This window comes from Falco cherrug, chromosome 1 (genome assembly GCF_023634085.1).
Source record: "Falco cherrug isolate bFalChe1 chromosome 1, bFalChe1.pri, whole genome shotgun sequence".
Lineage (NCBI taxonomy): Eukaryota > Metazoa > Chordata > Aves > Falconiformes > Falconidae > Falco > Falco cherrug.
Genome location: NC_073697.1, coordinates 124142380 through 124163438, shown reverse-complemented (window position 1 = coordinate 124163438; position 21059 = coordinate 124142380). Strand labels below are relative to the sequence as shown.

At 39.8% G+C, this 21059-nt stretch overlaps 1 protein-coding gene across 1 annotated transcript in view; it reads left to right on the top strand.

Moving 5' to 3' along the window:
* Nucleotides 1-21059, top strand: part of PRKCA (protein kinase C alpha) — a 159964-nt gene that overhangs the window by 77834 nt on the left and 61071 nt on the right. The gene's annotated exons all lie outside the window — the stretch shown is intronic.

Here is a 21059-nt window from a genome sequence, read left to right as displayed (position 1 = left end):
TTTTTGGTCTTTGTTTTGGCGTTTTGTTTTGGTTTTTTCCTAACTAGGGTTCCTTTTCTTGTTCCATAGCGGTGCTTCCCCTTCCCCCCTCCCTGTGGGGCTCCCCCAGAGTTCCTGCCCTGACCCTTTTCCCATCCGTGGGTGTCACTGTGGGCGCCGGCATTTTGGCATGGTTTGCACTGCGTTAATGATGTCTTCTTGCATTGTAGTCTTCTCTGCTGGTTGTGTTTTTCTGATGCTCAGAAGATTGTCTTCAGAGCTCTTTGATGAAGCAGGTGTCTCTTGTACTGAGTATGAAAGGACCAGCCGTCTCCAAACAAATAAGCGAGGGTGCTCTCGGTACAGATACAGCATTGTGCTTCGCTAACAGATAAACAGATACGATGCTTCGTGTATCATGACTTGACAAATGTTCCCTAGTCAAAACTTAAAATCAGGAGACATGAAAAATCTTTAAGTAGTTTTGTGTTTTCTATGTGACTTTTCTAATGATAATTAATAGCATTGAATTATTCCACTACATCTGTGCTTTAGGTAGTGTCTTAAGTTTTAACCCTATTTCAGAGATTTCTGAGCGTCTCTTGAACAGCTAGCAAAAGATAAAATTGGTAAAGCGTATGGACTACTGGTAGGCTTTTAAGTTATTACCTGTCCGTGTCAGTGGAGGCAGGTCTAACAGTTCTTTTCTTCTCTATAGCAAGGTAAACAATGATTTTTGATTCTGCTGCTATTATTAAATGGACTTGACTTGACTGGACATCGATAATGATATTTTCCTTAAGTTTACTTCAGTGTTTGTTTAAGATCTTTAATTACTTAGTTATGTTTTTAACACAAGTATTTAGCCTTTTATTACTCTCTTGAGCCCTAACTCTCCCCTCATGTTGGACATCTGATCAGGAATTCATCTTTAATACAAAGCCACTGTTTTTCCCCTCTCTATGCACGCAGATGGCGTTTCAGTTCTTGCTGGAAGTAGGCTCTGCAGAAGACCTGCCAAAGTGTCTTTATTAACTAGCTGGCGGAAGTTTTGAGGGATTGACCACCTTCCCTTTGGATGATAAAATCATTTTGGCAAATCTTTTAGAATTGTTAGTGGCCTTCAGTTTGCCGTTTTAGCCATCCTTGGAAGTGTGAGAACTGGCGAACGTAGCAGCATGCTACAGGTCTTGTCAATGAGAATGAAGTTTTGGAGGTTCTGCTAGTTATGTTGTTCGTAGTTCATGCAGGAGAGTTGAGTTAAAAAAAAATTGGAAATGACAGTGAAATATACCAACCGGGTTTTGTCCTCCAGATTAATTTGTTATAAATAACTGTCCAGCAGGCTTCAAACTCTGTCTTAAGCAAACAGTTCTGTAACAGCGTGGTTGAAGCAAAAGCAGTTTGTGAACTGTGCTGGGTTTGCCTGTGGGATATTTCACCTCCCCGACCTTGCATAAACCTGCGGCATCCAGAATATCCTCCGTGATTACATCCCGAGGTGCTGTGACTGTACAATAGTATTCCACAATTTTCTTTAGAACACATTTAATGATATTTTAAAAGACACTTAATTAGTCTGCAGGGGGGGTGGGAAATGCTTTTTGTCTGTTACAGAACAACAGAGAAGACAAACATTAATTTTTGCTGGCTGTTTGGGTGATTCGGTGAAGGCTGATGGGGTATGTGTTAAGGACTTTGGAGTTCGAGATTTAGCTACAAAATTTGTCATCCTGCAATAAAGAGGAAAATTTAATTTCATTGTCAACGCATAAGATGAAAATTTACTAAAGCTAGATGTTACTGTGAGTAAATTGAGTTTGAATTCATTAAGAACCTAGGAACACTCATCAAGTCAGTAATGAAACAGTAGCAAACGCGAAAGCAGGCTTTTAATATTAGCACAGATTTTGTGGAGCTGGCTGCACGCTTCTTACCGCTACCTGTATTTTTCCCAGGTTTTAGGCTGATTTTGCAAGGAAACTCCATGCGGCTTGTGAGGACGCTTGTCTGTCACGTTACACTAATTAATTAACGTGATGGCTTCTTTCTCCTGACTGTTTCCCCACCGGTTAGACACTCAGGTGTCTGATGTTGCGCTGAGGGATTCCCGGTGCTCTCCAGCCCTGCGCCTGCTCTCGGCGAGCAGAAGGTGTTAGCTGGGCACTTGGCATTCTCACAGCACCTCTCACAAGCCTTCGAGTCACTCCGCCATCATCACACCTCTCTATGTCCCTGCAGGATAAGGAACTCTTAACGCAGGTACTTTGCAAATTGGTAATTAGACGCCGAGAAAATGAGTCCTGCCTGGATCCTACAGGGAACTGGACGCAGTTCCCATTCTCCTGACCTCAAATTTGTTCTGCCCCCACCGCGTTGCAGAGCATGCCTGTCTGGGGCTCTCTTTGCCTTTGCAAAGCACTGTCAAAATAAGTGGTATTTGCATCTCATCTTCAGGAAATCTTTATGGGAATAGCATTTTTCCTTTTAGAGGAGAGGGAATTGAAGATTGGGAGAATAAGTTTTCTAATCAAGAAAAAAATGAATTCCTTCCTTAACAAAGGCTCCATTTGGGTTATTATAGTGTGGTGTTTCAGGCATTTATTTTAAGGCCATGTGAGAAGGTTGTATCTTTGAAAGATACTGAATATTCAAACTGAGTGTTCTGAGATGTTCTGAATTCTCAAGGGACAGATTAATAACTTCAAGCTAAAATATTTCAAAATAAAAAAGTTATATTCCAATGAGTTTTTTGCCTACTTAAAATAACCCAGCTGTGAAACTGGAAGTATTTGGTACTAAGTGTTCTTTGTTCAGAGTTTAAAAATAATTCAAAACCCCAGAGATCTGGAAGCAGACGTCTGTGCCTCAGGATTCATAAGGCCCCAGGAAGGGGAATATCTCATTGTCAGCATACTGATTTCATATTCATGTGGCACCCATTTATTCGCAGAAAAGTTCCTTTTTCCACTGGTTAAAGCATCGTTTTTATAGACTGGGGATTTGGAGGTGTTGTGGTTTGGTTTTTTTTTTAACTCGGGATAATCACTGCTCCAGTCTGAGCCGGCATCCTCAGGTATATAATAGGCACCTCAACCTTAGTACCAAAAGATTATTTCCAAACATTAAAAAAAAAACCAGTGGGAATAATGTTGAGGTCTGTCTTGCCACAGCCCACCAGCACTGCCTGTCCCATGGGGATGCTGGAGGTGCCACCTGCCTGGGGTCACGCCAGATCCATGAAACGTCCCCGTGCAGGCTGAGCATGCATTCCTCCGTGGTTGGCCTGGTGTACACTGACATGAGGGTGGCCTCATATGGTGTCGGTGCCTGACCCCAGCCCGGTACATCCACACGCGACAGCCTGGCGTAAGGAGCTTGGGAGCTGCTGTGCCCACACCACCCCTCGCCCTGTTCCCTTAGCGTGGCATCTCCAATTTGCCACCTTTCATTTTACTGTCTCGTGTTTCTGTTCTTTATTCCTTTGTCATTACTTTTTTTTCTCTTAACAATTCTAGCACGTTCAGTGACTCTGTACAGATATGCCCCTCTGCAAACAGAGGAGTTTACGTTTTTAAATAGATCTTGCCGTTTTAACCTGCCATTACAAAAATAAATTACCATTTTATTGTATTGACTGCTTATTCTAAACTGTTATTTTCATGGTGCTGTGGGCATGATAAGTGAACTGGTAATACTGGAACACAAATAGATGTTTAATTAAGGAGCGTTATAGAAAGCTTTAGGGTAAAGATTTAACATGAAGGGGTTTTTTTCCGTTAACACTAGAGCAATTAATACTTTCCTGTAGTGGTTTTCATCCATGGCTTTTGTCACTGTTCTTTCTTTAACCTGCAGTTTATGTAAAGACAGTTGTAATTGTGCGTGATATTTTCTGGAGGGGAGGGATTTATGCATGTAATCTTAGCTAAGAAACATTCAGAATTCATATTTCGGGCATTATTTTGGTCTGTGTAGTCAACATTTCTTTCCTTAACAGCAAAAGCTTTGATTTAAACAATACCTACCTGATTCACAGCATCTTTGATTAGACAGACATGAGATTGCTATCCTGTTGTTTTTAATATAGTTACTTGGTATAGTCTTGAGGCAGACTGAAAATAAACTACCATTTAATTGCGTTAAATTAATGGAAAGTAATTTTTTTCAGGGGAAGACTTGAGTGGCTCTCAAAAGCAAGTAGTTCGGTATAAAGCAGTCTTGCTTGATCTTCAGGTTCAGATTTCTTTGCTACCTGCAGAGAGCCCTGTCACCTGGCCGGGGGACGATGCCAGCGGACACCCCCGGGCAGGGCTGCCCGTCCCCTCCCCGGGGGCTGGGGCAGGGCTGGGCGGTGCGGTGTGGGGCACATGGGGGCTCCCGCTGTCATCCGCGGGGGTACAAGCTGCTACTGTACCCTGAGCACAGCTCAGATGGGTTTTAATCCCAAGGGGACCCGAGGACATGTCAGTTTTACCTACCGCTTATTTTGGGGAAAGAAGCTTTTTCTGAGGAATCAGCGCTACGGGTCCTAAAGGATGTAGGTAGAGCACAAGTATATGTCTCGTTAAAGGCACAGTATATCGACTTTATTTTATGTGTTTGGCTCTGTGCTTTTGGGGCCTAATAATTTCACAGCAAGAGGATTACTTGTCCGCTGTCCTGTAAAATCAAAGCTTTGCATACGTTACTGGCGCAGCAGGTAACCTGCTTTCTAAACTCTTCCCAATTTAGGCCATCAAATATGTTATATAGGGTCCTGACGTTGTTTAAAACAAAAAGAAGTTATATATTTTAGAAGACACTAGAACCTATCTGTACTGGTAGTGAGTGTTGGGTCTGAAACCTGTGATTTGTTGGCAGACTAAACAGAAAAAGTATAAATGTTCAGGTCAATAAGAAGGTTGAACTGCGTCTAGAACAGAAGTCATACATAAGCGGTAGGTATATTGACAGAGTAGCTGGTAGTAAAAGGAAAAATGATAGGATAAAGTCAGTCATGCAATTTTAAATCTATACTTTATTAGCCTCTGTCGCCATCCATAGATCATGAGCACAGATGAATACGATACATCTGAAGCACTGGCCAGAAGATGAAGTGCAGTAATGTAACCATGTCATATAAAATATGAAAAAACAAGTGCACAGCTGTTGGACTTTAATATCTCTCAATCGTGCATACTGCTTGAATATTACTTTTGGAGCATTTGAGAATTGCTGCTCGTGCAGTGATTTTGTTGGGCAAGGCTTCAATTGTTTTTTCTTTGTTACATGGAACACAGTATAATACAAAAAGTAATAATGAGAGAAGAGAAAATCTGAGTAATGATGTCTGTGTTTAGTCTGTGAAATAAGTGGCTCGGTGGTCTTAGTTGCAAAGATAAATGCCATACTTGATCAAACCTGTTGTGATTCTTTCTCTTCTCTTAGTTGTACATATGTACTAGTTTGCTGATAGACAGGACTGCCAGCTGCATAATGTAAAATCTCTGGACAACAGTGCAATGCCTTCCAAACAGAATTGTTTTGTTATTGATTATAAAAGGAAGGCAGGAGACCTCTGTTTTGACTTTTTTTGTTGTTGTTTGTTTTTTAGTTTATTTTTCGGGTTCTAGAACAGCAGTTACTTGAAAAATCTTAAAAACCAAACCAAAATGACAAAAAATTCAGCAGTCCTGGCTATGTAGGTAGAGCTTCTGCTTAGAGAATCTGACATGGCATGTCAAAAAACAGGTTTGCTGTGACCTTTGAAACTGCCCAGATGACTCTTTAAGAAAGGCTTCCACGGTGTCTGGCGTTACTTAATAAGTTAACTGAATTGTGCTGTTTTGTAGGATAATATATTTTGGAGTATCAGCTGGCAGACAGGCTCAAAATTTCATAGAATCATAGACTCATTTATGTTGGAAAAGACCTTTAAGGTCATCGAGTCCTACCGTTACCCCAGGACTGCCAAGGCCAGCGCTGACCCACATCCCCAAGCACCACGGCTACACCGTGTTTGAACAGCTCAGGGATGGTGGTTCCACCACCTCCCTGGGCAGCCTGTTAATTTCCTCTATTTCCAAAGAACTTTTTGACAAAAATGTTATGACTGTGATAATAAGACATCTCTAAATGCTTTGCAAATCAAATAGGTTGTATAATACAAGGGTGGGAATGTGCCTGCCTCAGTACTTGGAAAATGGTCCAGTTGTCTCAGGTGTTGCTTCGTTATAAATAAAAATGCTGTATAAATGCAGTGTAGAGCTGTGTTTGTGCTTTGTGCACTTGAACTTTGATTAAGCTGTGATAAAAGCTTTTCTTTTAATGTTGTAATGCTGTTGCAGAGTAGCCTCCTTTGTTGTGCCTGACGTGAAATATGTAAAAAGTAAAAATAATAAAACAAGACCTTGCTCTGTCATGCTTAAAGTAGCCGTGGGAGTTGAATGGAATGAGACTTGATAAATTAATGATGCTAAGTGCTGAAGGAAAATGGAAAAGTGATGAATGTAAGTAGAGAGGTGCCAATCTTTAATGCTGTGATTGACGAGCCAGGCACACAGGTAATGGCAGAAACTGTGGGCAAGGATACAAGGCAACGAATGAATTTAAAGCAGTTGGGTGAATTTGGAACTAGCAGTAACAGTGGTTAATAGGCACACATTTGTTTTAACCACTTTTAAAAACATGTTTACTTTAGGGAAGATAATACAATTTTTTAACTATTTAACACGTTATGTTTTTTCATCTTGTAGCCACGTGTTATTTTATTGCAAGTCTAATTTGCCTTTTTCTAACCGACATTTATTTTGAAACTATAGTTTTGTTTGAACTTGAACTAATATTATTTCAGATTTTCAATTCATATTTTCTTAAATAATGTATTTTGATAGATTTCTGTGCCAGATTCAGTCAGTCATGATCAGCCCCGGGGTTTTTTTGTGGTTTGGATTTTTTTCACCTTGCTCATAGTAACCTAGGGGCAGGTTGTTTAATGTTGAATTGAAGCCTGTTGCAATGCTGCGTGTCAGCTGGGGGGAGAGTCTTAAGGCATGGCAATAAAGTAATTGTCATAGGTGCAGAAAAACTCTTCCTCGTTTGGGAATTGAATCTGATTTTGCTTTGATAGCAGGTCAGAAAAGGTTGACGTTAAAGCGGGTCAGGCTCTTTTCCCTTGCCCCTGATGCACACGTAGGTGGAACTGATGGCTGGTCTTGGTGACAGCAGAAATGATGAAATACATAGCAGTGGTTGTTGCCTGTATTTCTGGCACCAGATAAATTAGAAAGGACTTTTTATTTTATACACCTCATCTCCTTTGCGAATTGTCTGTCTTATAATTTTCTTGTAACGAAAGGATGTTACAAATTGTCCGATAACTTCTTTGAATCAGATCTCCAAAGAGCCGCCTTGCAGTTCTCACCGACTGATTTGCAGAAAATGCTTAAACAGTTTGTTCTCAGTAGCTTCAGCACTGCAGTGCAGCTGGGCTCGAGCGTCGTTCGTGGGGCAGAACAGCCGTCTCTATAATGTACTGCTTTCTGTCTGACGGTTGAACTGAGGTTTGCCCTTCTATAGGTTATATCCCGCACGATTTGTTTCTCTGGAATTAATTTGAAGGGTGGTAAATGCAAAGGCGACCATCAGTTTTGGCTTTAAAAACACGTCAGATGACAAAAGCACCTGCAAAGGCTGCGTCTGCTCTAGCAAACAAGTGCTTTGTCATTTTCCGTTGTGGCTGACTGTTACTAGGCGTTGTAGCTGGCTGTAAAGCTCATAAAAGGGCAATGTAAAGTGTTCTAACTGAAATCTAAGTGGCATTATCATTCAGGCATGATCTTGACTGAGCACGAATGCCCAGAGTATGAGATAGAGGTTAAGATGTTGATTATTTCTGAAAAAAAGATGGGGGTTTTCTGGTGTCATAAATTGTTTTTTATTTGCACAGCTCCTCCAAGAATTTGATGGACATGCCATAAATCTGATTAGGATTGTAGCAGCCACATGAGGCTTAGTCATACATCTTTATACCTTCTGTCCCCTCCACTTCATGAAGTTTACACATTTTCTGCGTGCCTCTTCTATGAAGTGATGCTTAATGTTAGTCTTGGATCAGAGGGACTACAAGACATTTTGTACCCTAATTGTAGCTGCCTTGTGCAAAGCATGCAATCCATGTACAGTGCATTGAATAAGATGCAGAAAAATACTACCTCTGCTTGATGATGCAGTACATCTTTATTTTTTTTAACCCATAAAGCATTTAGTATAAAGCTAAAATTCATCAATTCATTTATCGGTATCAAAAAATCAAAGGCCCAGTGAAGAGCAATGTATGAAACGTGTTTTCAATGTAAACTCTAACAGAAGCATTTATGTTAGTAGTAAGCAATGTCCGGCTGATTGCATTATATTGCCATCTAATAACTTAGATTATGCATGTTGTAAAAGTGTTATCTGAAAGCATTTGTTTTCTTTTAAATTTGAAAGTTCATCTGGAGGAGATCTGTTATTGTCTCCTTGGGTCACAAGAGAGGTTTCCAGTGAAGTGAGTTTTCCTAAGGACTCTTGGAGACCTAATTTCTGGCTGCCAGTGTATGAATATTTGCTTTGCATTTAAGTTTTTTTTATGTTTTGCACTTGGGGTAGTCTATTATGGAAGGATTTTTCTCCCCAGTTTTTGTGTTTTGTTTTATCTTCAACAAAAAAAAAAAAAACACCTTGAATTTCCTCCAGCTGCTTCTTGATAGACTATGAATGCCGAATTTCTTGCTAAGATGGTCACTACAGAAGGACAGATGTACATCTTACGTTGTGATTCTATCTTCACTTTCATGTGATTCTATCCATCACTTGACCAGTGCTAATAAAACTGTGTTTCAGAGATTTTTTTCCCCCTTTCTTTGCTCCTCATGTCAGTCTTCTACATGTTTATCACATCAGATTTTTCTTTCAGCAGGATTAATATTGTGCAATGCCATTTGTACCTGGGATTAATTTCAATAATTGTTTTTGATGCAGCCTTACAAAGGCTTAGCCAGCAGCGCTAGAAACAGTCTGTATTGATCCACATACTGGGATTATAGAGGAAGACCAGTTTCTTTTCTTCTTCTTTTTAAACATTGCATTACTTGCAGATGAGGGAAAATGCATTTATTCTGCAGCGGTACATGCAAGCGTTGTAATGCCTGACTTAGTACTGCACTGTAATACCTTTTATGAATACAACTTCAGATCTTTTCGATTTTTTTATTGCCTCCGTAGTAATATCAGTCTGCAGAGCTCCTAGCTAAAGACGGTATCTAAGTGGTACATGATGCAATGAGCAGACAAGTGTCCAGCCTGGCTTGCCTCATATTGGCAGATTAATTACAATTGTAGTCATTGCAGGGACTCCCAGTACATGTTTTCTGACTGAATTTTGTAAAACCAGGCTAGAGCTAAAATGGTACTTTTTCTCCTTTGTTAGGATTTTTTTTTTTTTAAAAAAAAGCTATTAATTTTTCACACTGCGTTTTTGTCCATTGCTCTTGGATATACGTTTTCTGTATAAAATGGAACTAGTAGCACTCAAGAGGAGGAACTGTAACAATGATGGATGACGTGCACAGCATCGTTGAGGGCACCATTCATCTGCAGTGGCTGGGAGCTTTCATGCCAAAGAGGAGGAGGAAAGAGAATTGTATGCAGAAGAGTCTTACTTGACCTGTAAACACAAGAGATGTTACATGTCATAGACGAGGCTTCTTTGAAAGTTTGGCCTTGGTTTGTTGGTTTATGTTTCCAGTTACAAGGAGGACATAATATTTATAGAGGTTCACAGTGCCTGGTGTAGGGCATACACTGCAGCGCTTTCTACAGCTACAAAATCTTCCTAGTTGTGGGCTTCACTAGGTAATATTCTTACCCACAAGTGATTTCTGAGAAATAAAAAGCAGGAGTCTAAACTCGTCTTCCCTTCGTTGGAAGTACTCTGCCAGCAAAACGCTTCTGTGCAGGCTTTCTTCCAAATGAAAAGCCTTCAGTGTAATCTGGGAAGCTCTTTTGCCATCAACAGCCTTGAGAAAAACACCCTCATTAAAGAAGGAGAAGGAAAAATGCTTATTACCGAAACTTGTGTCCATGGAATGGTGTCAGGATGCACATACTCAAAACACCTAGCTAGGAGATGATGTTGCAGTGCCGCTGAAGGGTTTGGTGAGGTTTGGGGGGGCTGGGGTTTGGATGGGTTGGTGGGGTTTTTTGCTTTGAACAGCACAGAGTTAATTGACAGGTATTAAATATTTATAGATTTTATTATTAATTGCTGAATGCTGTAAGGACTTTTCCTGTTGCTGTAAAGCAGCTGGGGCTCATTCAGCCTTAGGAGCAAGCGGAGGTGGCAGCCCCCAGGAAACCCTCCTTGCAGGGCTTCGAGCACTGGGGCTCACCCTTCTTCTAATGTGGTTACAGCAGTCCTTATTGTGTTCAGATTTTTGATTAGCAAACCTCAAAATGGTCAAATTCTGCCCAAGGGAGAGAAGATATGTGTCAGTTCTTATTTTTAATCTTAAGCGTGCTCGCCACTGTGGTCACAATGAAGCTCTTTTCTCCTCAAATAGTAGCGCTGAGTTTGGGTTTTAAATCACAAACAGCGCTGCCAAATGTTGGAGAATCAAGAGGCTGCGCTAAAAGCCTGTCATTCTTCCAGGGGATTATTGTGCACTGTTAACTTCGCCTTCGAGTTTCAGTCTTGTTTTCTGAATTTGTAATGAGCTAATAAATAGCAACTGCTACACTGCTATGGAAAAATGCTATGGATCAGACAGCTTGGCTGTGATCTCTGTTGTAAGGTCAGGATTTGAGTACAAAAGCTATTGTCAGAGCATCTCGCACAGTCAGTCTTAGCTGCCTATTTATAGGGGTTTTTATTTTACTCAGAGGAGTAGGATTAGTGACATTTTCAAAAAAGAAGATACTGACTTCGCTATAGAAAAGATACCAAATGCTGTATAAATACTAACGAGTCTCATGTCTCCATATTCCTTGGTCTGCAGAATTTAACGTGCTTGAATTACTTTTCTGAAGAAGGGTTATTTAGACATATGGAAAAACATCTGTTCAAGACATAAATAAATAGTTTTTCTGTGGTTATACAATGTAAAAGACCATTCAAGGACTCTGTGCCTTAGTAGCTACCATGGCATGATTCTGGCTATGATTTCTGGAAAGCAGCATCTTTCACATTGAACTGTAGATTTTGAGATAAACATGTTTGAATCAAATCCTTCAATCATTGATAGAATTTGTATATACAATTGTTCCGTGGGATTTTTATCTCTGGAGAACAAAATTCTGCCAATGTTATGAAATGTCTGCCGAGTTTTTAGGTACTAAATGCCATACTCCTGAAAAGACAGGGCTGAGATGAAGAACAAAAATGAAATGGGATGTTTAATTTATGCGTATTTTACCCTCCTTCCTGCCTTCCCCCCCGCCCCCCCTCTGTGTGTGTGTGATTAACCAGGCAAAAATGAATTATTCAGTGAGTAACTTTGAAGAAAATTCTCGGGTGTTTCAAATTCATGTATGTCTCTAATAAAACTTGTCAATTGAGGAGCAGTAGAGCACCCCACAAGTTCTCGTATGAGGACGCTGCTGAGTCATGAAAATCTGACTGATTTTGGACCAAAAACTTTTCTGACTTTTCAGAAATCACTGTTTCTGATTTTGTGCATGATTAGCGCAGTTTTGCCATTATACCAGAATAAACACATGGGTAATTTTGTAATGGACGAGAAATGTTTAAAATTTGTTTATTAGCACGTATGTGGTTTTTGTTAAATGTAGGTGTTAGAAAAAGGAATATAAGGTCTTTCTTTACAAATTACAAAAATGCAAGTATACTGTTGGCCTTGCATTTAAGTGAGCTGCTGAGCTGTGACATAAGGAACTGGATAAAGTGATGACAAATATAAAGTTCTTGCACTGTGGCATTTGTCATGGCTGCAAGACTTCTTTGCAGCTCTGATTTTACTGTTACTATGTGCCTTTCCACAGCTGTTGAGCTGTACCCTACCTTCCTTTCTGGAGTGCTATTCCGTAGATCAAGTCCTGGATTGTAGTATTTTGTGTGGGAACTGGTTTTGGTGTCTGTGATCTGGGGCTCTGTGATGAGAGGGGCACGTTGAAGTTACCTTGTAAACGCAGTTGAGAACATTTCCAAAGGACAAGTGAGAGCCCATGAGAGAGGAATCTTTTACTGCAAAGATGCCTCAAGTTAGTGGTGTGGATGCCCTCCCTGACACGCAAAACAGCCCTCTTAAAGCTATTTAGTATTAAAAGTAAGGACAAAGTATTTAGAGGAGAAACCTTTTAAAATGACACATAACTGTCATCTCTAAAAAACTTCAGGTGGTTGTAATCGCTCCCCGTGTAGTCTGATTTTCCTGAACAGTTCCTCCTAGAACCCTTTCTCCAGGAAGACAAGAGTCCTCTCTTCTTTTGGGAAGATCAATGTACAGTTTTTAAAAACTCTGCCGTTGAAACATCAATGCAAGATTTCAGTGAAGTTTGTCAAAAAAAAAAAAAAAAAAAGAGTTGTATGTGCCAATACTTAACCTGAAGTAAAGGTAAGAGGGAGAGGATCTCCAGGGGGTGTCATACCATGGGACACACACGCTGCTCTTCCCACTGTTAGGAAACACCTTCCTGCACTACTCCGTTTCCACAAACAAATCTGTACAGAAGTTAGCGGGGTTGGCTTTAGATTTTGAACCATATGTTGATGTATATGGATATTACATTTTCCTGTTGGGTAGCAATACATCCAGACGTATAAATGTCTTTCCTTGGAAGTATTCTGAAGCGTGCAGATGCTGCCGTGGGAGGTGGGAAGGAGCCAGGGCGCGATGTAAATAAGTGGGTAAGGGTTGAGTGAGAACACGGAAGGTGTGCCTTTAGAAATCAGTGGGCTTTTCTGGTGGCACTCACCGTTTTAGCGGGGAGAGCAGAGTTCTGCCTGCGATGTGAGGAGGAGTGGGAAATGTAAACCAGTTATTACTCAGGGTCTTGCATACTGAAGTAGCTCGGAGGCAAGAAGCATCGCTTAGCAAGCTGCATGCGTTAGCTGTGCTCATAGCGCCGCTGCTGCTTCACGCTGAGATTCTTTGGCAAATGAACTCATCTTTATGTGCTCAGATCCGTCACTTAATAGTTGTAAAGACCCTCGTTCAAACCACATTAGACAGAACTAACTGAGGGAGCAGGTTTGGCTTTACAAATGAAATCTTAAGTTTGTTTCATTTTTGCTGCAGTCAGGAAGTTTGGGGTCACCAATTACGTTCTTAAGGCTTAACACGCTGGCAATGAACTCGGTCTGTGGCTGCGATGGCTTCTGAAGGGGAGCTGGGAGCCATTCCCATGTCCCTCTGGATGGATGGATGGATAAACGCGTCCCGCTTTCCTGGGTGAACAGCGTCGGCGCTGGGGCAGGTGTTGTGGTTTGACCCTGTACCCTGCGCTCAGGGTCACTGCTTCTACAGAGAAACCACAGCACTGCAGATGAGGGTGGGTTTCAACCTTCATCTCATTTCACCTCTGTGTAAATGAAGGAAGGAAGGGTAGTATGGGCTCCAGCTGAGAACAGGGGGAAAAAATTAAGTCATGTCATTTCCAGCATAAGCAAGTTGGCACCCAATGATATTTTAAAAAACTGATCAGAAGCTATTGTACACTGATATATTAGTGCAAAATAATTGATGTCACAGTGCAATAACAACATTACCTATTGCTGCTAAGTCCTTTATGACATTAATGATGCTCTGCACCTTGCCACCTTTCAACTCCATTGGAAAGCATAGAAACAACATAGTAACTTGCATTGTAACTTGTGGTATTAAACAATTCAACGTATGGTACTTATCAAGAAGAAGCAATATTCTTTTATACAGCAGGATTTTGTTTAAATTACTTCAGTCTGATAATGTTAAACTATATATTGTAACATGTATTCAAGGTGTAAAGGATACTCTGTGTTGAAAATTGTGTATGTTCGAGAGATAAATTAATAAATAATAAATAAAACAAATCAGGTTTTTTTAGGCAAGGCATATACAGACATGCCTCTGTTTTTCTAGTACTCCTTTTGAATCCAGTGCCCTGGATTCAATCTTTATTGATTTATGCATCATAACATGACGTTGAGTTATACCTGAAACAAAATCTTGCTCCCTTTCTTCCTAGTCGTGAATCAGTTTCTGACTTGATTTTTTGTTTATGCACTTTCTGTAATTATGCTGCAGTTTCTTCATTAAAAAAGAATGAAGGAAAAGTAGCCAGTAAACACCGAGTCCTTTCTGAATTTAACTGTCTTTATAGTAATTAGGAAATTACAAATCCCTGTGAGTACAGTCCTGCAGCAATTCTTCCTCCGTTTGCCAGTTCAATCAGTCCTATTCTATACAAGAAGAACACAAACAAAAGGCAGCGCTCCAAATCAGTTGATTCAATGACCACCTGTTTCTTTTAATTGAAAATAATAATTCAGTGTGAATTCCAGGAGAGGACTGAAAAATCTGCCTTTGAATCATTTGTGAACTGTGGTCAGTGTCCTCTTCTATAGAAGTGTAGAGAAGGAAACAGTTGATTGAGAATTGTCGATATTAATGAAATACATTTTTTTTCTTTTTGTGTACTTTAGTAACTCTCTTCAGAGTAATAAAGAATAGAAATGGCCTTAGGAACAGTGATGGGAAAAGAGATTTTTGTTTTCATTTTTGGCTGGGGCGTCACTGACGATGACGAAAGGCTTTTCTTCTGCAGAACTTGAGAATCCGTCTTCGTTTCCAAATGTAACTGCATCCTTGAGCCCAGGGATGAATGGGCTGTATTTTGAACTCCCTGTCCTGCAGCTGCTTTCAGATGTGCTCGCGTGGGTCTGGAAGCGGCACAGCGGTGTTTGCACAGCGCCCTGCTGTGTGTATGCATAAGCGCAGGGCTTTCCTTACCTCAGTTCTCTCTGAAATACATCATGAGAAGAGCCTGCCTCTTCTCCAGTGCATCCCTGTTGTACAGTCTTAAAGACTAATTTGCATTGGGTTTATTGCTTGTATTTTTGCTTAGTCTTTGTTTTCTTATCTCACCACTACCTTTGTTATCACAGAGTTGAATGCAACCCTGCTTATGCTCTGAACGCTCTGAAGCGTGGTTTCCCATCCTGCAGATGTCAGTGGGGTGGACGGTCATGGTCATGCCATTGCTTTCCTCCTCCGCTGCAGGAAGGCACTCAGTAGCTATATGTCAACCTGTAGACGTTTTTGGGGGGGTGCTGGGCAGGTAGATTTGGAGCTTTATGGAGTCCTGCAGCTGAGAAGGAGTGACGCTGGGAACCACTGCCAAACCCCACCAAGCAGCTGGCCCTGCTCTGAGCCAGGGGTTGGGGTCGCTGGACTCCAGAGGTCCCTGCCAGCCTCAGCCCTTCTGTGACATTTTTGATTCTTCAGGCAGTGGAAGCTTTATCTTTTATTGTATTTTACCAAAAGCAACAAAACTTTTCTGCATTGCAGCTCTGAGTGAGGAAGTATCAAACGAGCTTCAAGCACTTCTACGTTTTGTAATACAAATTGATATGATCTTACTCCGTCCCAGGAGACTCTCCTTGCTATCCCTTTCCCACGTACCTCATTCAGTCGGAGAAGAACTTTATGATGAGTCAAACAATAGGTTTTTGCTGTTTCTTTCTTCTGAGCACTGATGGTAGAAGCCATATTTTAAGCCCTGGAAGTTATTTCCAGTAGAAGCATCTGGCTCCTTGGCTCTCGCAGCTCGTTGAGGTTGAAGCTGCTTTCCCAAATTAAGATGCCATGCAAATTACCAACTGATAGTTTTGTTATCTCAACAGGAAAATAAAGAGCAAACAAATAAGTCACTCAAACAGACATGGTGTCTGTTTGATTCTTCAAAGACTGGGGTCTTAGATGTTGCAGTCACTGGTTGGAAGGTGTTTGGAAAAGCTGGAGTCAGATGACTTTCATAAATGGGAGATTGCCTGTGGACAGCATGGGGTGAGGATGGGATTTGGCTCCATGCAGAGAAAAACACACTAGGTTCTTCTTAAAAATGTTTTTTTAACTTGGTATTTGCTTGGGAAGTTAAATCTAGTTTAAGTCAAATGTATGCAGTACAAACGGCGTGGTTTCATTGCTCTACAGAGCAGTGTTCCTCGCCTTCCATGCTCTAAAGAGATTTGGGGGCGGACAAAGAAGGATGTAGGATTCGTGTTTCTGTCACTGCAAGAAACGTTTAAAGGTTGTGTATTAATATGAGGAAAACAGACCTGCCAGTCTTCTGGGGCTTTTCTGTTTGTAAAGAGGAACGGTGATCTCTTACTTCTTATAACGATTTGTATATGGTTTTGCATATATTTAACGTATTGTCTCCCCTCCTGTTTTCAATAGAAATACAAAATTCAGTACCGCAATTTGTGCCACTGAGGTTATGGAATTATTTTTTCTTTTGTCTAAGTGAAGTAATTTGGGATGTTCTAAGCTTACTTTTCCTTTACACCTTTTAAATTAGCAAATAGATATATTTGTAAGTGTTTGGTTAGAGATGAAGAACAATTCTGTGGTTCTGTCATGGAGGTAGGAAGTGGAAAACGGTACATTTGCATTTATTGACACAGAATTGCTCTTTGTTGTTGGGGGCCCTGATACAACCTTAGGACCTTACGGGTCATCCACTGCAGACCTCCTTTAAGTTATTTTTGTAAAAGAAAATACAGTTTTCTGTTTCTCAAAAAATACTTTTACATTTGCATTTTTGCATTTTCTGCTTCTTAACAATCACAAAAATATAAGTTCATATGTGGAAAAAAAAACACCTTTTACAAAGCCTAGGCGGTTTAGAAAAAATACCAATATTGTATCCTGCCTAACACCTTGTTGCTCTGTGTGTGTTGGTATTAACGACTGAAGACAGTCATTTTCTCCCCACCTTGATCACTACCACAGGATCTGGCACAGACAGATCTGCTGGCGGTGTTGATTTAAATTCCTTCCAAAAATCTCACTAATTCGAGCAATGTTACCTAGAAGGTGCCAAATTAAAGACAAACCAGGTATAGTTTCAGAGGTTTTGGTCTTAGGTACCTGGTTACAGTGACAGTTATTGATGCTATCGAGTTCTGTACTATGAAAGGACTTCAACAAGGAATAATGCGATGCTGCTTTGTATGTAAAATCTCCGCTGCAACCTCACACAAAGTGTTTCTTATATATTTTACACTTAAAAATGTGATGGTTTAATGCCTGCAAAATTATAGTCAGTTCAATGTTGTTATCAAGGGGAATAAAATTCTAATCAAAAGGGAGCTTTTAGAAAGAATTCAGAAATATAATGCTCATAAACTGTTTTGTAATGTGTTAAAGCCCAGTTTGACATGCGCTGCTGGTTAACCATGCGCTTTCAATTATTGCACACCCCCTTCTTTGAGCCAGAAAAATTACGGAATGATTTCTCGCAGGGGGGTGCTTTCCATTACTGTTCAATAAAGGAAATGGATTCATTTGTGCAAAACAAAGAAAAAAGGCAGGGATGCTGGCAGTGCTGCTGCAGGGGGGGCAAAATGCAGTTCAATGGCAGCGCATGGACTGAAAAACGGTGGGTTTTGGTGAGATGCCTCTGTGTTCTGCTTCCCTCTGCTGGGGCGCAGCAGGATGCGTGCCCAGCTCCCAGGCGTCAGAGCAGATCTGAACCCCTTGTAGCCGATCCAGAGCTGGCTGCCTGGGCGAGTCACTTCTGTAAACTCAGCTATTTATTTTTCAAAGGTTTCTGCTCCGGTTTTGGTTTTCTTTCAGTAGGTCCACATAGTGCGAGTCTGAGTGCAGCACAGATCTCCCAGTCAGGGCGATTCTATGGCCCTCTGTCTCGGTATAAGTCTCAGCTTTGAGGCTAATGAATAATATTTTGATTTTTTCAGAGCTGTATGGGGAGCAGATGCCCAGTTGCTCTTCATCTTGACAGGGATGCTGCACCCCTACATGGCAGTACAGGCTCTGAAGCTCCAGCCCATTGTATTGCAGTCAAGTTGCAGAGCACTGGCTAAATTTCTGCCGATTTAAAAGGTTTTTCGAAGACAAATATTTAAATGTCTGTGATATCGATTGCCCTGGACTTCCTTTCCCATTTAATTATACTATATTGCGTTCCGTTGTACTTACAAAAATGGGGGATTGTTTTAATAATAGCAAAGAATTCACTTTTTAGCATGAAAATAACATGAATTTTAATAAAGCGTATCATTCATCACTGCTTAACAAGTGCTTTCCCATTGCCACTTTCCCCCTTCATAATTTTGATGGATTTTGGAAACAGAAGTGGGTTTTCCCTTTAGAGTTTCACAATTAATCTATGCCAAGTTTAGTGCAAAGTTCAATTCTCTTGCAAATAGCAGCCATTATTTGGCAGTTCATCTGTCATATCCTGGCTTGGCTCCCTGTGTTTACTATGAAATATGACTGCCAGCTCTGCTTCGGGAATTATTGAAAGTTTACATTGATTAAAAGGGGATATTTGAAGAAAATTTGCACGAGCTTACCTCGAACTCAGTAGTTTACCTCTAGCTGAAAAATACTACAGACAATGCTATTTCCTCAATAATTCGTATGTCACTTAAAGCATGTTTAACGCTGGGAAGTATTAAACTGTATTAACAACCAGTAAGTTAATTGCTGTTAATGATACTTAGTAATTAGTACAGGCAATATAGTAATTATTATTAATATGGTGACTTAGAACTACCCTTGAATGTATACTTTACAGTATAAGTGCATGAGAAGCCTGTGTTAATATAGGGAAAAAAATTAAAAGGTTTAAACGTCTATGATGTGTGTAGAGCGATCTCTTGGTGCTCTCTATATGTTGCAAAATAACAAGGTTTTGTATACTTCAGTTGACCAAAAATAAAAAAATGCATAGGATTGACACAGAAAATAGGATTAAATATTGATGGAGACTACACTCTCTTATTTGTTAGCTTTAAAATATTTTTTTAGGTTCTTCTGTTTAGTTCTATTAAAGGGATTTTAAAAGAGATTTCTGACATGCAAAGTTTTCGTTCAGGAGCAGTTTTGGTACCGTTTTCCTTTGTCCTCATCTCTTATGCTCTGTCTGGAATAAGGAACTTCGCGTGTGCATATGGAATAATAACTACTAATAGCCAGAACATAATTGCTACTCTTTAAAAAATAAATGTATGTATGGAATCGTTCATTTTAAACATCATACAGTAGGCATTTCACATGATGATAGAAAACTAACATTTATTACAGAAAGCACATGATGATTAACATTATGTACACGGATTCATGCAGGGTCAGCTTCGAAGTTTGATCCAACTATATGTATTTATTCACGGGACTGGTTTTATTTCTTTGGTTTATAAGAATGCTTTTGCTGGTATGTTGCAGTTACAACTAGGTGCAGGAGTGCACGAGCCTTTGCTCATATGGTGCTGCTTTGTAGTGAGTGCAGTGTAGTTGTCACATGTCACAACCTTTTAAAGCCACATACCCCTGCTTAACTTAATTACATATATATTCCATTGATTGGAATGGAATTATTTGGTAGTGTTTGTTATATAATTTCAGTATAATATACAAGTTCAATGTATTTAGTAGACATTCACTATAATAATTTCCCATAGTCCTTTCCCCTCTATATCGTAAACTTCATGCTCATAAATACCACTTATGTCAGATGTTAAATACAACTTTAAAAATCTGTTTATTCAGTGTCATTCTTAGAAGGTGTGGGTTTTGTCCTTCTCAGCGACAGATGCGCTTACCAGACTGATGTTTAAGTGTATATATTCATAAGGCAACAAGTCCCCTTATGTCCTCTAACAAAACAATTTAAGAAAGAATTAGCTTTGAAAATGCATTTTAAATTTTTTGGAAGGCATATAGTTAGAGTCGATCCATCAGATAACCCTTCAGTAAAGCAACGTTCCCATGACCCTGCAGCACAAGACCCGTTGGCTATATCTTTAATAAATAACGAAACAGATGTTCTCTGGAGCCTTGAATGTCATTCCATTTAGGTTAACTCTGTTTACAAAATAAATATGGTTGGTAGCAGTTTGCATTTCATATCTCGGGCTATTTGTTAAACACAACTATTGAAATAGTCTCAATTCCAATTCTTCCTGTAAAGTTTTTACTTGTTATCCTTGATGCTATATAATTTCTATCTGTGCAGTAAAAGTAGTGATTATAGATTTATCATAAAACTTAGAATTGGTACCAAATAAATTCACACAGAGAATGCTTACCACAACAAAAACAAAAAACCACCAACCTTCACAAAGTATAGTATGGTAAAATATTAAATTTTGAAGGCAAGATTTTGCCTTCTCATAGTCACATTTTTATGATAATTACAGTTAGAAGTCCCCAAATTGCTTGAATTTCTTGAGAAAGCATTTAAACTGGAGGAATCTTTTATTTTTGAAGAAGGATTTGGCAGGTTTTCCATTTTGTATAACATGCTGTGCTTTGCTTTTGATTTCTTGGAAAGCTTTTATTGGCAGATGCAAATTGAAAAAATAGTTTATGCTTTAAGACAATTTAATAAATCTTACCTAATATAAAGGTATATTAATATAAAATGTAAACAGAAGAAGAATGTTTTGATGTCTCATTTGGCAGTTGTGTTTTTGTTGAGGATGTGGTAATGCACGAAAGACCTGGCATTTCATAATTTCCATGATCCTTCCTCAAAGAACGTTAGCAAGAATTGATTTCAAACCCCAGTGTATTTTTTTTTTTTCATGAAGAAGAATTACTGCTATTCTCAATTTCTGATCAAGATTGCGCAGTTGTAGTTTTGATTAAAATACAGTTGGGGCTGGAAGTGGTCATGAAGAATACCAAAATGTAGACGCTGTGCGTAGAAGTCTAGGGCTTTCACACTGTTTATTTTGGCAGTGCATATCCCCACGCGGTGGGAGCTGCGTGAGCCTGCTGCACGGAGTTCTGGGGCTGTGTCTATGTGCAATGAGCCTGACATATTGAAGATGTGATTCCTTTTTTTCATATCGATGTTCTTGGGTTTTCAAA